Consider the following 19202-nt stretch of genomic DNA (forward strand, 5'->3'; position numbering starts at 1 on the left):
CAACTCAGATATAGTATGAAACCTAGATAGATCCATCAGATTCAACACTATCAGCTACAGTCACCCATGTTATCATTTATACTTAGATACATTAATTCATATTATCAGTCATATCATGTTATCAGTATTCAGATTCAGTAATCACGATATCACATTTTTAGTTATAGTTAAGTAATAATCTATGCATTCTCACGTTAATGTTAGACAATCAGCTAGCATTAGCATGCATGTGAACCCTTACATTTATCCTACTTCACATGTATATTCAGTACATATGTATTGATGCATTCGCTCTATGGTGCTTTCTTTGTATGTTACACCATAGATTCAGATACAAGAGTTCTAGATTAGCAGTAAATTCCAGTTTTAGTAGTCAAAGTAGAAGTGAGTCCTCATCCTTCGAGGACATAATGATTTTCCAGTATCTTATTTATTAGCTTAGTAGTTGGAGTTAGTTGGGGACATTCCCCATCAACTCCTTATTCAGATTCTTTAAAAAGTAGAGCTTTCAGACTAAATGCTGACTAGATACAGACTATCATTTCAGACTTCAGTATTTTCAGTTTTGTTTTGGGTATTTTATTACCCTGCAAAAATATTATATCATTCATTTATGTTCAGCATTGAAACTTATGGCTTTTCAATGCATGTTTCTATATTATTAAGTTATCTTATGAAGTATACAAGTACATATATCAGTCATGGGTTAGATTGTGATCCCTTGGGGTCATGAGCACCGTGTAGCATTCTGGTTCAGCAAATCAGTTCGTTACAAACTTAGTATTAAAGCCTAACTTTCAATAGAGTCCTACGAAGTCTGAAAGCCGTATCTAGTAGAGTCTTGTGCATGGGTGTGTTGGACGCCACATTTATGTGCAAGAGGCTATTAGATGTTTTAAGAATAATTTCCCCTCTTTCAGTATTCATGTCGTGCCTGTGAGTATAATCATAAGTCAGTCTCTCAGTCTAATCCATTTCTCCCTTTCTTCCACAGAACATGCCTCCTAAAGGAAGAAATGGAAATCTGTCAGACCCTCAACCCAAAGAACCTTTGGGCGATCATGTTTCTCATGTGGAGTTCAAGACTGCGTATACCACTCATGCTTAATCAGTCGCTGCTCATAATTAATGGCCAACAGTCATTCTGGCTAACCCAGTGGCCAACTAAGTTGTATCTAGAATTCGGGACTTCACCCGAATGAATCCTCCAACCTTCCTCGGGTCTAAGGTAGATGAAGGCCCTCAGGAATTCTTAGATCAAGTTCAGAAAGTGACAGACGCCATGGGTGTGACTACTATTGAGAGTGCTGAGCTAGCTACATACCAGTTGTAGGATGTGGCTCATGCTTGATTCAAACAGTGGAAGTCCGAAAGATCAGATGATGTAGGTCGTATAGAGTGAAAGGAGTTTGTCGCCGCTTTCTTAGATAGATTCTTTCCCCAAGAGCTTAGAAAATCCAAGGTGCTAGAGTTCATCAACTTCGGGCAGGCAAAATGACAGTGAAAGAGTATTCTTTTAAGTTTACTCAATTAGCCAGGTATGCCCCTCATATGGTTGCAGATAGTAGATCCAAGATGAGTAAGTTCGCTACAGGGGTGAACGACAGCATGGTTAATGAGTGCAAATCCACCATAGTGAACAGTGACATGACCTTAGCTAGACTTATGACCCATGCTCAGTAGATAGAAGAGCAGAAAATTAAGCAGAGAGAAAAACAGAATAAGAAAGCTAGGACAGGTAGCTTTAATTCTAGTCATCCTAAATCAACAAAAGGAAACCATTCTTATTTTCGTCCTAAGTCATCAGTTCCTACTCCTTCTACAGCTAGTGCTCCAGTTCCTAAGTTAAGAGAGGGTAACAAATATAGAGCGCTAAGCTCGAAGTCCTAGGGCAATGTTAGCAGTGCCCGCACCTATCTTCTTTGCTAGACTTGCGGTAAGAACCATCAAGGGGTGTGTAAAGAAGGTAGTGGCATTTATTTTGGTTGTGGAAAGACAGGCCATAGAGTTAGAGACTATCCATAGAGGTCCTCAGGGTCAATTAAATCACTCCTCAGGTTAGTCCAGTCACCCAAATCAGCAGGGTTCCACTTCCAGTGCTACTAGCGAGCAACGCCCAAATTGTCTCTATGCTCTTCATACTCGACATGATCAGGAAAGTTCTCCTAATGTAGTTACTGGTATGTTATAGATCTTTCATATGCATGTTTATGCTTTGCTAGATCCAGGAGCTTCCTTATCTTTTGTTACTCCTTATATAGCAGAGCCCTTCTCAATCTCTATCCCAGTGGGTAAAACCATCATAGCCCGGCAGGTATACAGAAACTGCCTGATTATGATATTTTAGAAAGTCACTTCAGTAGACTTAGTTGAATTAGAGATGACTAATTTTGATATCATTCTCAGCATGGATTATCTTCATTCCTGCAATGCCATAGTCGACTGCCAAAATAGAATAGTTCTATTTCAGTTCCCATATAAACTCATCCTAGAGTGGAAAGGTAGTGTATCCGATTTCAGAGGTCATCTTGTTTCCTACCTTTGGGAAAGGAAAATTTTATCTAAGGGATGTCTTTATCATCTAGTTCATGTTAGATATTCTAGTTCTGAGGCTCCCAGTCTCGAATCAGTCCCGGTAGTTAATGAATATTCAGATGTCTTTCCCAAAGATCTTCCAAGAAGTCCTCCTAAAAGAGAAATAGACTTCGGTATTGATCTTCTTTCAGACACTCAGCCTATGTCTATTCCTCTATATAGAAAGGCACCAGTAGAACTCTAAAAACTGAAAGAACAGTTGAATGATCTCTTAGATAAGGGATTCATCAGACCCAGCACTTTCCCGTGGGGTGCACCTGTCTTATTCGTGCGCAAGAAAGATGGTTCACTCAGAATGTGTATAGATTACCGTTAACTCAATAAATTCACGGTACAAGAACAAGTATCCTCTTCCTAGAATTGATGACTTCTTTGACCAACATCAGGGTGCCAGTTATTTCTCTAAGATAGACCTCAAAGCTAGCTGTCATTAGCTTAGAGTTAGAGAATGTGACATCTCGAAGACAGCTTTTCGTACGCGGTATGGTCACTTCGAAGTTCTAGTCATATCATTTGGTCTTACCAATGCCCCAACCACTTTCATGGACTAGATGAACCATGTGTTCAAGAAGTACTTGGACATGTTCATCATATTCTTCATAGATGATATTCTGATCTACTCCCGCACTGAGCGTGATCATGCAGACCATCTCAGAATAGTACTCCAGACTCTTAGAAATCATCAGTTATTCGCAAAATTCAATAAGTGAAAATTTTTTATAAGATCAGTAACATTCTTTGGCCATATTATTTCTGGTGATGGCATTAGAGTAGATCCTCAAAAGACCGAAGTAGTAAGAAACTGGCATCCCACTTTTTCTTCATCAGATATCAGGAGTTTCTTGGGTTTGGTGGGCTATTATAGATGGTCTGTTAAAGTATTTTCAACCATTGCATCCCCTATGTCCAGATTGACTCAGAATAAAGTCAAGTTTCAGTGGTTAGATCCATGCAAGAAGACTTTTCAAGAATGAAAGACTCGACTCACCTCAGCTCCAATTCTAGCATTACCAGCTGGTTCAGACAGTTTCATAGTATATTGTGATGCATCTAGAGTGGGTTTAAGTTTTGCCCTCATGCAGTACGGAAAGGTCATAGCCTACTCCTCCAGAAAGCTTAAACCTCATGAGAGGAATTATCCTACTCATGATCTTGAGTTAGCAGTCGTAGTCTTTGCCTTGAAATTTTTGAGGCATTATCTCTATGGAGTTCATGTAGATGTCTTCATAGATCATAAAAGCCTTCAGTATGTCTTTTCTTAGAAAGATTTCAATCTTCATCAGAGAAGGTGGTTAGAGCTCTTGAAAGATTATGACATGAGCGTCCTTTATCATACGGGCAAGGCCAACGTAGTGGCCAACACTCTCAGTAGACTTTCCATGGGTAGTATTTCTCATGTTGATGATAGTAAGAAGAAGTTCGTCCAGGAAGTCCACTAGTCTAGTCCAGGAAGTCCACCAGTTTTCCAGACTAGGCGTTCTCTTAGTTGGCTCTTCAGAGGGCATTGTATGTGTTCAGAGTAGTTCAAAATCATCTCGAGTTTTTGAGGTGAAAGAAAACTAAGATAAGTATCCTAGCCTTGTCGAGCTAAAAAAGTCAGTTCAGCGTCAAAAAATAGAGGTTTTCTCCCAAGGGGGAGATGGTGTTCTTCGTTGTTAGGGTCGTCTTTGTGTTCCAAATGTAGATGACATAAGGTAATGAATTCTTTTAGAAGCGCATAGTGTGCGCTACTTTATTCATCCAGGGGCCATAAAGATGTACCGCGACTTGCGAGAGATCTATTAGTAGAGCGAGATAAAAAAATATATTGCAAAATTTATGGCTAAGTTCTCTATATATCAGCAGGTTAAGATAGAGCATCAGAAGCCTAGTAGGCCCATGCAGGAGTTCAGTATTCCTACCTGGAAGTGGGAAGTTATGAACATAGACTTCGTGATGGGTTTTCCTCAAACTCATCATCAGCATGATTTAGTCTGGGTCATTGTAGATAGAATGACTAAATCAGCTCTTTTCTTTCCAGTTCATACCTCTTATTCAGCTGAGGATTATGCCAAGCTCTACATTAAGAAGCTGGTCAGATTGCACGGTGTTCCGTTGACTATTATCTTAGACAGAGATACCCATTTTATCTCTCACTTTTGGAAAGCATTCCAAAAGGGTCTTGGTACCCAAGTTCATCTCAGTACAACCTTTATCCTCCGACAGATGGTCAAGCAGAAAGGACCATTCAGACTTTGGAAGATATATTAAGGGCGTGTGTAATTGATTTCAAGGGTAGTTGGGATGACCACTTGCCTTTGATTCAATTGGCATACAATAATAGCTATTATTCCAGTAGTCAGATGGCTCCATTTGAAGCTTTGTATAGTAGGAGATATAGATCTCCAATCGATTGGTTCGAAGTTAGTGAGGCCTCAATCATAGGTCCTGACTTAGTATTTTAGAGAAATTTTAATTAATTAGAGAAAGACTTCGGGCTGTTCAAAGCCGACAGAAGTCTTATGCAGATATTCATAGAAAGGATCTCGAGTCCGAGATTGGTGACTGTATCTACCTCAAGATCTCTTCGATGAAGGAAGTGAAGAGATTTGGTAAGAAGGGAAAGCTCAGTCCCTAATATGTCGTTCCCTTCAAGATTCTTAATCTATTCGACATGGTAGCTTATGATTCAGATATAGCCTTAGTTCATCTAGTATTTCATGTCTCTTTGCTCAAGAAGTTTATTGGTGACCCATAAGTTGTAGTCCCTATTCAGAGCATAGATGTTTAGAACAACCTCTCTTATAAAGAGATTTCAGTTGAAATCTTAGATTATTAGACTCATAGATTGAGGAACAAAGAAGTCCCTCTAGTTAAAGTTCTTTGGCGAAATCAGTCCGTTGAGGGAGCTACTTGGGAAATAGAAGAAAATATGCGTACGAAGTATCCTTACCTCTTCCCCGCCAACTCAAATCAAGCTCAAGGTAAAAATTCTCCTTAAGCTTACTCAGTTTCATGATTAGTGTACATCACTAACTTAGTATTCAGTCTCATGTTCATGTTCCCATGATAAACTTGGTATCAAGAACCACCGTATATTTAGTCATGCATTCATGTGTCATATCAATTATATAGTTATATATCAGACATGCATTCTCTTTATGAGAAAACATAGTTCTTTAGAACTCAGTTATGCATTTATGAATCAGTTACGCATGCATCAGATATGCATGTTCAGTATATTATGTTCAGCTTGTCAGTCACGTACGCCATGAGATCATGTTCCAGTTATTCATGTTTAGCTCATTTCTTCCCCTCTCAGTCAGTCTCATTCAAGGATTAATGTTCTCAAGGGGGAGATATTGCAATACCCGTGCTTTTTCACCCAAATCTGACACCCGAGCAAAGAGTTAGAGCCTTTTTAGTGAGACAGTGTTTGACCTGACACTTCAGTGTGTCGCAGAGATAGCTCTAAGGGAAATTGTCACATTCTAGTGTTTCTCTGTGATACTGGCATGTCATGTCAAACTTTCAGGTCGTAGACAAGGTGGAAACGTGATAGCTCCACATCACGCCATCGTGCAGTTTCCCAATTGTCAATTTCTAGTGACACGGTGTAATAATGTCGTGTCGCGCCAAGAGCCCAATTTGGGAAATTTTACTGAAAATTAAATTACAAGTCCAGGGTTAAAAGGGTCAATTTTCCCCCCTACATATGCTTCCAAACATGGAATTTAGCCCTTATTCATCCAAAATATTGATGTTTTTCTCAAATACTCCCAAGAACTCAAGCTAGATTTTCATAGAAGGTCTAATTTCAAGAAGTTTTCACCATCAATCTTCACGAAATCACGATCTAAGGTATGCGTAGTGTTCATTCATGGGCTCCTATCGTCCATAAAGTCCAAGAATCCTTTTTCAACTACAAGTTATGGATTTTCTTCATGTGTTCATGCTTTGTATGTTCTATTTCATGTTGATAAATAAGGAATTAATTTCTATTCCATGATTTGATGATAAGTTCTATGAGGGTTGATTAGTATAGATACAGATTTATGAAATCTCATGAAAAAACCTTGTATGATGAAATTGGAATTGAACCATGATGTTTAGTTTCTATACCATGATGTTTACATGTACTATGCCTGCCATATGTTTGATAAAATGCCTAGATGAAGGAAATTTTCCTAACTAGCATGATATCATGAAAATCCCCATAAATGTACAAGCTTATGCCTATTAGAAATTTGATGAAATGCTTCAATAAACATATTGTTGTGATTATCATGTATTGAAGAACATCAAGTCATGTCAGTTTCTTTCCATCGAGTCCTGGGGGTACTTGTACCCAAAATATTAGTTGTATGCCTAGATCTGTGTCATGTTTTCATGATACGCTCAGTCAAGCTATGAACTCTTAGACTTCAGATAGTCTTATGACTTAAGAAAAATCTCCATGATATCATAACTCAGTCAGTTGTCAGATATTAGTAGTATTCCATCAGCCACAGAAATTCAGTAACTCAGTCCATGCTCAGTTTAGTTCAGTAAATCATGCTCAGTGTCCATTCAGATGGGAGTAGGAATTGGCACCAAGTCAACCCAAGAATGGGGACTCACCTGTTATACGAGGGTGTGATTCTTAGAAGCAAACCTTGCATTCTAGACCTATGTAGCCAGCATAGTTTAAAACATCGTAGCCTGCTATATGAGGGTTGATGAGGTGGCTTAACCTGTTATGTAAGGGTTCCCACTGTTCTCGCTAGAGTTACCGGCTATATGAGGGTTACTCACATGTTGTCCTTACCAGTGGTGCGATATTGACACTCTTTGAATCAGGGCATAGATTCGACCCCAGCTCAGCTATCATAGCACCTTTGGGGCATGTCGCTTAGATACTACTTCCCATAGTTTCATGTTATAGAATCAGGACTATCAGATACCATCAATCAGTCTCAGTAATAGAACTTAGATAGTTCTTCAAATTTCAGGACTGTCAGACACAATCAACTCAAATATAGTACAGAACTCAGATAGTTCCATCATATTCAAGAGTGTCAGCTATAGTCACCCATGTCATTATTTATACTCAGATACAGTTATTCATGTTATCGGTTATGTTATGTTATTAGTATTTAGATTTAGTAATATCGATATAACATTGTCAGTTACAGTTACGTAATTATTTATGTATTCTCACATTTATGTTAGACAGTCAGGTAGCATTGGCATGCATGTGCACCCTTGCATTTAGCCTACCTCACATGTATAATTGGTACATATGTACTGACGCATTCACTCTATGGTGCTTTTTTTATGTTACACCATGGTTCAGAGACACGAGTTCCACATCAGCAGTAGATTCTTATTTCAGCAGTCAGAGTAGAAATGAGTCCTCATCCTTCGAGGATATAATAATTGTCTAGTATCTCATTAATTAGCTTATTAGTATGAGTTAGTTGGGGACATATCCCATTAACTCCTTATTTAGATTCTTTGGACAGCAGAGGTTTTTAGACTAGATATAGACTATCATGTTCATACTTCAGTATTTTCAGTTTTGTTTTGGGTATTTTACAACCCCACACAGATGTTATATCATTCAGTTATGTTCAGTGTTGAACCTTATGGCCTTTCAGTTCATGTTCTCGCATTATGAAGTTATCTTATGCAGTATACAGGTACAGATATCAGTCATGGGTTAGCTTGTGGTCTGTCGAGGTCATAAGCATCGTGTAGCATTCTGGTTCAACAAATCGGATCGTTACAAGAAACTATCCAAAAATCGATACCAATACCACACAAAAACTCAAAAGTCATACTTAGCATCATTAAATTACTAATCCAAAATCATGTACTTATGCTCAACGCTTTGATACAATCGAGAAGCATCCAAAAACTCTATATACCATAAATATGAACACTCTAAATGGTACCAAATTCGTATATAACTCATCACCATAGCCTATGCAGTTCTTAATACCCAATTGATAGTAATCAACTCAAAGTACTCCATAGTCTAGTAGAATAAAGAGCATCTCTGATCACATACATATAAGAAACAATATCATATAAGGGGAAATCAACCATAGGCGAAGTGAAAAAATCACTATATCTCATTGATGGGTGCCATAAATCATAAGTATCTATAGCTTAATTTTGAAAATATCAAATTCCTTATATACAAAATCCTTATCTTTTTCCTTCACTATCTTCCACTTAGTATTCTTTAACATTAGAGCTCTGGAATAATAATGCATACTCTATGAAACTCATGAGCCAAAAAATTCCATTAAGTCACTTAGATACTAATGTAATAATGCTACAAGCAAGTTTCATTTGCATTTTAAAATCTTTTCAAACCAAAGGAGGAATTCCTTATAAGTTGAACTCTGTCAAATCTAACCAATGAGTTTTTCAAAACCTAAAAATCTTTTTATATAACTAAAGTTAATTACTAAGGAAGTAACAATTGCAAGGAAACAACACCTGAAAATCTTTGATAATCTAACTAGAATCCTTTAATTTCAATCTTCCCAAGTTAGTCGTATCATAAAAAGATCTATAATAAAGTTTTCTTGCCAAATTTGATAAGTATCACTAGTTATCCCATGAAGATGATGTTGTCATTAATGCGCTAACCCAAATTGCAATTATAGTAATGTGATCCTATAAAACAAAATAACTTATGCATAAACACTAACACTAACACTTGTAATAATCTCAAATGAGTACCAATTATAAGCTTCTTTCATTCATAACTCGCCATTTGAATACCACAACCAGTTTTTTGATCCCAATTGATATTGTAATCCCACAAGTAATCATTTGAACTACCTCCTACAATCTAATAATACCAACACCTACGATTGATACATAACTATCCCACAACACAGTAGTTGGGAATATTATACCCAAAAGCACCAAAATCTACAATACTCACAAAAATTAAATCTAAGTGATATACTTTAAATGAGCCATAACATAGGATTGACATATCTGATAACCACTAATGAATCATTTACGAGGTTAAAATATCAATATACCCAACGAAAGCTCATGAATCATATCAAAACTCAATGTTGAAAAAGGTAAGCACATAGGAGAATGTAGAGCTAAAATCAAACACAACCAATATAGATCAAAGGTGTACAAAAACCATACCTAGGGCTACTGCACTAGAAGCTCCTGCCTCGAGTCCATCTCGAGGTACATAATATTGAGACCTATCATTTTCAAAGAAACTAATGAAGCATACTTTAACTGCATTATGCCCAATCCTTCCTAAGCACTTAAAATTTTCACATATAAAATAATCAGAAGAAGTAAGGATTCATTAAAATGGGCTTAAAAAACCTAATCCACCATGATCTAACCCTCTCTAAGAATAAACACAAGAATCCTAAACTCTATAGTACATGTCTCTATCATAATCAAAATTATTAGGCATCTATCCTGCAAGTATCTTATGTCTCCATACAAACTCTTGTATAAACTTTTGAGCAAATTAATCCTCAGAAAGAAGATGTGCCCAACTGTTCTACTCTCTAAAAGTCCTCCACCATTATCTTATTGGACCAAATAATTGAAAAGTAGTGAAATCCACTCCATTAGAATCCACCAAGCCCAAATTATGCAATATGTCGCAGCAACCAAGCAAGAAAATATAAGCACTGAATCAAGGATCTCTATTAAATTGAGAAGGATCTATCCTCATGAACTCTACATACGTATTCTTACCTTCCATAGACATAAAAGGTCTAGATGTAGAGAGGTCCATGGCATTACCGTATCAATACAAGGAGAGTCTATAGTTAAATATGACTCTAGAATCTTAAGTTCCAAAGTTTCATGATGAATGAAATTAGGATCCACCCTCTAAAAAGAAACCCAGCACTTGCACTCAATAATCCTCAAGCATAAGTATAGTCATAGGTGGTGTTTGCACCATTATCAACCCCTCTAGTAGATCTAGGACCTGAAGAGACAATCTCAGCCTGACCTCTAGATTATCTGGATGTTCTAATTGAGTTTCTTCCCTTTTCGTGCATCAAAGGCACAAACTCTGAATCTTTAACTAAAGAAGAACACATTTTCACCATCCGTAAGAGTTAACAAGAGATTTTTAGGTTGTACAAAGCTATTAATGTATGACATAGAATGAAGACATAATTTTAACCTAAAATTATGTATCCTCTCAAAGATAGATAGTGAATACCTCTGCACCATTCCATAAGACTATACTAGACTCGACTTGTACTAATGAGACCAATAAAGCTCTGGCTCTAATACAAATTTGTCATAACCTAAAGTAGAGTATCTAATGACACCCATCACACTCGTTGGTATGGATAAACCCATCACAACCCAAAATATAATAATTAACATAAATCAAATATGGAAGAAGAAGAAGAATCTAATAATCCCAAAGTATTAAAAGATAAAATAATAATTTCAAAAGATATATCCTAGGTCTGACTGTCACTAGTGCAAACTTCTAAATACAGAATGATATGAATAACCTAAAGTATCTTAAATGAAAATAAAGTATAAGATAAATAAAGAGATATATGGATAAGCTCTGAAAATACAGTATAAGATAAATAAAGAGAGATATGGGTAAGCTTTGCAAAATGTCAACCACTACCTCGATACCTATAATGTCAACACTAAAAGAATGCAATATTGAGCCACCACTTGAACTAATACCTCCACATGGTGCAGAAAATAAGAAGAATAAAAAAGAAGTAAGGATGAGTATGAAAAACATGTACTCAACAAGAATCATTGGAAATCAACCATAATCCAAAGTAATGGAACCATAGTTTTCCTTGGAGGAAGAGAAATCACTTCTTTTATTTGTTTGAGGCTAAATATTGAATCAATTTTGGTAATGAGGGACTTGTAATATTCATCCTTGGAGTAACTTATAAAAACATTGTTCTGATATTAAAATAGTGGTAAACTAATGTGCACCTTTAAATTCATAACCCAATAGCAGCTAAAAGGGGTGTACGAGACTTTCCCATAATTGTTAGACGTACCTATGATTACGGGTGGTTTCTATATTTAGGACAAAGATTTTGGCTCTTAAAACTCCACTAGAAGATACTTAGTACAATCATGATACCAAGCTATGATCGTACCTTGATTCATAGGTTGAAGGTTCCAATCGGATAACCGTTAAATGTTATAGTCATACCTAGGATTGTGGTTTCTAACCATTGTTGTGGTTTACTCTCATGGTTGGAAGGTATAATTTTTAACTTTTAGCGGGTTATTTGATCATACGGGAGCATTGTACGATTGTACAATCTCCTCATAATCGTACCTATGTTCGTAAGTTATCACTGCTTGTAGTGCTTTACTAAAATGGCCATAACTTTTTACTCGATACTGGATTAAGGCAAAATGGATGTGTTGGAAATATAATTCAAATATCTATTATTTGGTGGGTCTTAATCTCAAAGATACTTCAAAATCTTGGAGTTATGCTTGTTTCAAGCTGACTATAGAGAGATTTTTCTCAGGAAATCAGTCGATAAGGAAGTTTTAGAAATGGGCATGATCTAGGAGTTATTTGTGGTCTTGGAACATGTATAAATCACTTTCCATACCTTCAAAAAATGATGTTTGATTTTACATATGCTTGATGCAAATTCTAATCTTATCTTGGATTTTCGGGGTGTTACTAACACCTTAAGCGTAAAGGTCGTTGGCACAATTCTTGAGAACAAACTTGCCTAGTGATTCTAAAGATTATAGAAGATGATTTATTATTATTATCCTTATTTTTTGACATTATAATGACAAATTATAGTAGTAAACACATTTTAGAAATTGATTGTCATATATAACCACTAAGTTCAATAATTATGAAATGATTTCACATTAATCATTATAATTTCAAAAGTATCTAGATCATTTCTTATATTGAATATTAATTCTATAACAATATTATGGAATCCTACTACAAAAACTGAAAAATTGAAGCAAAATAACCACCACATGATGCAGTAAAATGAATTAATTTGGATCTTTTCATACATAATCATACTTACAAAAAAATGACAGTGGTGTGTCACAACCAAAGTGCCCCTCCCCCACGTGTGGGCTAAATTTTTAGGCGAAAAAAATAGATTTATTAAAGTGTAAAATAATTCCGCATCAACATATAAAACTTAAATCCAAATTGCGCCAAAATATGTTAAATCAATGAGTTAATTTTTTTTACTTTTAACTACCGCTTTTATAGGCGAGCGTTTTTAAACTTCAGTTGTTGTTTATTATATGACATTTCACCTAAACGGATTCTAGAGCCACGACAATTAGGGCAACCATTGTTGATAGTTTTACGAAATTACATACAATTAGCCCTAAGCTTTTCATTTTCAGCTCGAAGTGATGAGTTCTCATTGATATTAACTGGATAATATTGGGGAATACTAATTTGATGCCACAAAATAACAATCATTAGCACAAGTACTCACTAGATAGTGCTAAATTAATGATTTAGCCAATTAATTGCATCAATAATAAAGTTAATTTACACCAATTTTTCATGTGAGAATGTCTGTTAATTAACCATAAGAAGTTGACCATTCAAATGTGCATGCATTTATCATGAGTGAAAAGTCTTGTAACTGCCTCAAGTATTTTGACTGAAAAGAACAAGAAATTATACTACCATGTCTAGAGATTATAATTGTTTGAACGTAGCTCTTCAATAAATGAAAACAAAAATTGCTACCTCCATTTTAAAATAAGTTGTGCTTTTATATTTTTATTTTATTTTAAAATAAATTATGTTTCATAAATTAAGAATATTTGATTTTTCTCCAATTTTTTTGTTGTTTAAATGAATGAAGTTTTACACAGTCAAAAAATGTTAAAAAGCTACTTCTTTTTAAATATATTTAATTTAGTGTCAGTAACAACTATCTTCACTTTCTTGGAGTGAGTATTGTACTTGGAAGTCTTGCTCAAATGAACACCACTTATTATGAAAAGGAGGAAGCACTAGTATTCTATACATTTATTAGAATATGTTTGTTTTGGAATCAAAGTTTAACTTGCGAAGGCTCTATCCCTAGTTTATCATTGAGCTCCTTCCTTTATTCAGTTGAGGACACTCCTTAAACAATATTAATCATAAAAATATAACAATCTAAATACCCTGAGCGCTTAAGAGAAAAATGTGTAAAAGGGATGAGATACTTCTCTCTTCTATTTTCTTGAATCTGATGTTGGGTGTGGCAGTGTAGGTATATTCTCTTATTTGCATGATAATCATTATCAACATATTATCCTTCATGTAATTGATCATCATTGTCATCCGTTTTATATTGAATTCTTCCTTTACCAGCATTTGCATTATCTCACTTTATGATATTATCTTTGACTCCTCTATTGACTGTGCATTAAACTGGTTCTCCAACATGCTACTAGACGACATATAAAAATTGTAAAAGATTTTTAACATATAATTAACATATAAAAATAAAAGTGATGGACACCTTTGTCGTTAATCATGAGTTCACATTTTCTCCTTTAGTAGATTGAACCCCACAACCTTAAGATTGGAGGTGAAGGATGCTTTGCTATTCACAATCTGCTCTTATCATATTTTTACATTTTCTTATCGTATTGAAGAGAAGAGACAACACTATAAATAAGACTGATAGATGGACATAAGTCATTTTTCAAATTTAAAAAATGTCTATTTATGAGAAGTACACCTATGTGTTTGTGTTTAAAAGCCAATGTTGGAAATGTATGAAATGAGTAAGAAATAATAGAAAGTTAAATGTGATTCTTTACTTTTGGGAAGGATTTTACTTGAAAAGGTTAAACAAATATTTAACACAAGTGAAAATTTTATTTTCATTCTCGTTATGAATTAATCAAATCTAAATTTGTGTGGCTTAAGGTTAAAAGAAGAAATCCCTATAAGGATTTTTTAAAAATTTCAGGACTTAAAAACAAAATTTTAACAAGAGCATAGAAATCTTATTCATCTTAGAACAACCCCTAATAATAACATTAGTGAGATTAAATGAAAATGGGCTGAAAATAAGACATCTATAGACACCTATAGCACTCATAGATAATTACAAAGTGAAAAAAAAAGTATTTACAATTTTTACCTAATTAAATGGGAGTGGAAATGAACAAGAAACACACCAGGTAGGATCATCTTTTATCATCGAAGAAATATGTGCAAATTCAAATCCAAACTTTGGTTAAAAGTGAAGAGGTTTTCTCCAGTCTACAACAATCATAGATAGTAATGTTAGCAACATTAGATGAATAATCAATTAGAAAACCTACTCGAATTCTTTTTCATTTATTTTCTAAAAAAATAGAACTCCAAAAATGTCTAGCAGGCATGCACATCAGATCAAAGACATATTAAAGGAAATTCATGTAAGGATTTTTAAAAATTTCAAGACTCAAAATCATAATTTTAACAAGAGCCAAGAAATTTTATTCATCTAACAACAATCCTTGTTAATAACATTTGCGAGATTACTGAAAAATGGGCTAAAAATAAGACCTTCTAAAAGACAAAATTGTAAAAGTACAAAAAAAGTATTTAGCTTACCTGACCAAATGGGAGTCGAGATGAGCAAGGAACACACTAGCTAGGATCATTTTCAATCATTAATGAAATTTAATTTACGAATTCAAACCAAAACCTTGGTCAAAAGTGAAGAGATTTTTCTATTATACAACAATCATAGATAGTAAAGTTAGCAATTAAATGATTAATCATGTAGAAAACCAACTCAAATTCTTTGTCGTTTCTTTTCTAAAAATTAGAAAGTCACAAAAGTTTAGCAAGCATACACATCTGATTAGTAGACATATTAAAGGAGAACAGAAAACTTTGACAAGAATAAAAAGGAAAAGCAAAAAAATTAGAATTTTGACCTGACCAAGTGAGACTCTAGATGAAGAAGGATTATTTTCGATCATCGGAGGATTTTAATATGTGAATTTAAACCAAAACTTTGGATAAAAGTGAAGAATTCTATCGATTTTGCAACAATCATTGATAGTAACTTTAGAAACATTAGATGATTAATAATTTAAAAATCAACTCGAATTCTTTGTCGTTTCTGACATAATCCGACCCGGGGCCTTGTTTTTATGGGCGTCCCAAGTCTGACCGGGACCGAAGACCACCCCCATTACCCAACCCAACCTCTAGCCGCTGCCCTAAGTTGGCTGAATTTCGAGCATTTAACAAGATAGCATAATTATCAAAATTAAAAGATTCTAGGATAGGTCTATTACCTAGATTGACCTAACCAAGTCCAACCGTCCGAACCTAACTAATAGACAAACCAATCAACAAATCATAACCAGATGACTTTCATAATAATTAAATATAATTCAAAAATTAATAGAGGATGGAATAGTGAGAAATTTAGTCCTACGGTATCAGCCCCAATGCCAATGCCAATACCAAGGCTTACATCAATACTAATCCCGCCCATAACAACCCATAGTAGTTCCACAAAAGCCTATAACCAAAAAAATAACAAATTCCTCTTGGGACATGCCCCCAACCATAGCAAAACCAATATCCATAAATAAACCAAACTATGAAATAACGTCCATAAAATGGAGCCTTCCAAAAAAATAGATGCTTGCCAATTCAATCCAAGAGTTGATCTCAAAGTTCGATCGCTAAGTATGAGGAGTAGAACGATCGGTTCCTGCATAGCATGAAGATACAGTCGCCTGAAGATAGGTTAGCAGGTGGAAACTATTATGAACTCAGGATAAGGATAAAATAATCCCAATAAGTAACACTAAGTAAACCAATCATATTCATACAAACCATACATATAAATAGCCATGCCGTGAAAAAAACTGAATTTAATATGTATTTAAAATCATTAACCTAGGTATGTGTAGGTTAACTGTCCTTAACGACCCATGGGCTATATGGGTCTAGTGTAACCCCCTGAACGGTCCTCGATGGATGTAGTCGTATGAACAGAAGATACCATAAAAGTAAGGGATTCCCAAGTACCCTTACCCTCCATGGCATATATGTACAATGTACTTAGAGGATTCCCACATACCACATAGTATCATAAAAGGGTCGCCATGCCCTACCCCTCATGTCGACAAGTATGAGTTTCTAGTATTCTTTCGTTAAACTCCCACCTTCATGGTTAGCTATCACACCCCTCCATTATTGCCCAATTAAAACCATTTCGTTCCAACCAATCCATTATTCCATTTTTATTAACCGAGGCTATACATAGTGGTATCTTCATACCAACTATAACTTACAAGTATTTTACTTAGCCAAACATTAATAGGTGGAGGTATTCCCATGTACCTATTTATCAGGTTAACTTGGGGGAGTCCCATATATCCCCCAAGTTGTTCATTAAGATGTTTACTCGAGGGATTCTGTTGTACTACCACAAGGAGTTCAATCAACCATAACTATGACCACCAAACCATTCCATTTAATCATTCTAAATGATTTAAACTTTAAGTGTACCATTACTAAGTTTAAACCATGTAATGGTTCTATTAAAATCCAACAATGTAGTTAATATTCTCATAGGCATTTTATCAAACATATTGAGGGTATAGTATTTCAAAAACCAAAGCCAATTACCAAATAAACGTTCCCATGATACAAATTATCCAAAAACACCATTAAATCATATAAAAGCATAATTAAAACATGGGAAAACCATAACGAAGAATTTCTAACAAAAAACCCTAAATTATATTTGAAAATCCAAAATCATACAATAATCAAACAATGAAAACATTGTATAAAGTCATGCCTTTAGATGGATTAACAATAAAGGAAGATAACATACCTTAAACCAAGAAGATGATGGAGAAAAATCACCAAAACAAGCCCCAAATTAATCCTTATGATGAAACCCTAGCCTTCTTTTACCCAAAAGCCTTAGAGAGAATTGTAGAGTGTTTAAAAGAAGTTTTAAGTGTTAATGAATAGAATAATAGGGAAAATAACCTCCCAATAGGAATATAAGTCGTGGGGACTTATTAGGTTAAGTGGGTAAATGTCTAGATTACCCTCACCTAAACTCCCAAAATTCCATCAGGTAGGTACGACTATCCGTACCAATTGTACCCTCCAATATGAGTGGTACTCACTACTCATACCCAATGCCAACTCTCTTGGACCCAACCCTGTCCATGGTACGACTCAGCCAAAACCATGTTATATATAAGAATACGACTAGTACACTAATCAATGCCAGGAATAGAATCACAAGAGGATTGAACACTGACCACTATATGAGTCCATGGTATAATTCGTACCCTAGATTATGACTCTTGGTGAGCCACTCGTACTCAGATCTAACTTAAGTCACCAAACCTAAGATTAACTGAAGCAACCAAACAAGACTTATCCACTAGTACGACTTGTACCACCCAAGTCGTGCCCATTTCAAAAACCAAATCCAACCCACCAACCAACACTAGTCAACATACAACTATCTTATACCACTCGTATCTCAGTCAGCGAGTCATTTGCCCTAGTTGCATCTTGTCCAAAGACGAGAAATCCAGGAAATTTTCTAAGGGCCAGAAACCAAGGGTGTTTCAGTCCCCCCCACTAGGAACATTCATTCCCGAATAATGGAAAAGGTAGGGTAACCACAAGAACGATTCATTTGAATTATCAAATATCAATCCAACCATTAACCAAGTTAGGAAACATAGATGCAAAGATATTAATCTTTCCTTAAACAAACTCAAAAAATAAGGATGTGTTCAAGAACGTATACCTTCTGCATGATTTCAAGGAGCAGAAAAAAGATGCAGATACTTAAACTTCATGTTTGCCTCCACTTCCCATGTAGCCTCCTCCACGTTGTGGTTCTGCCATAGAACCTTAACCGAGGACACAATCGTGGTCCACAACCGACAAACTTGTCGATCTAGTTCTTAACCGGGACCTCTTTATAAGACAGAGAATCGAAGATACCCAATACCTCTAAGGGAACTATCGAAGAAAGATCACCAAGACACTTCCTCCACATAGATATATGAAATACTAAATGAATAGATCTCAAACTAGAAGGAAACACCAATTCATAAGCAACATTACCAACCCTTTGCAAAATCATAAAAGGACCAATAAATCGGGATCTGAGTTTTCCCTTCTTACTAAACCACATTACTCCTTTCATAGGAGATACCTTTAGGAACACCTTATCACCAACCTCAAACTCCAAGTTTCTAAATGTTACATCCGCATAGGATTTTTGGTGACTTTGGACAGCCTTAAGCCTATCCCAAATGACAGATTTGAGGTTGTTGGTAGTTAGATTTGGTTGAAAAAACTTTGATTTTTAGGATTTGACTTGGAAATTTGATTGAGACATAAGAAGGTATGAGAATTTTAATCGGGTGCTCGATCGGATGCCCTACTCTTTTGTTTTAATTGCATTTTGGGCTAGGTTAACCCTAGAACTGACCTCATAAGCTTGGGTACGATTGGTGAATACGACTCGTACAAAGGCGTACGGGTCATTTCTTCGACTCATATAAACTAGGGACTTATCTGTTTTCTTGGCTTGATATGACTCTTAGTCATGAACCTTACCCAAAGG

Source organism: Capsicum annuum, chromosome 7 (assembly GCF_002878395.1).
Source record: "Capsicum annuum cultivar UCD-10X-F1 chromosome 7, UCD10Xv1.1, whole genome shotgun sequence".
Taxonomy (NCBI): domain Eukaryota; kingdom Viridiplantae; phylum Streptophyta; class Magnoliopsida; order Solanales; family Solanaceae; genus Capsicum; species Capsicum annuum.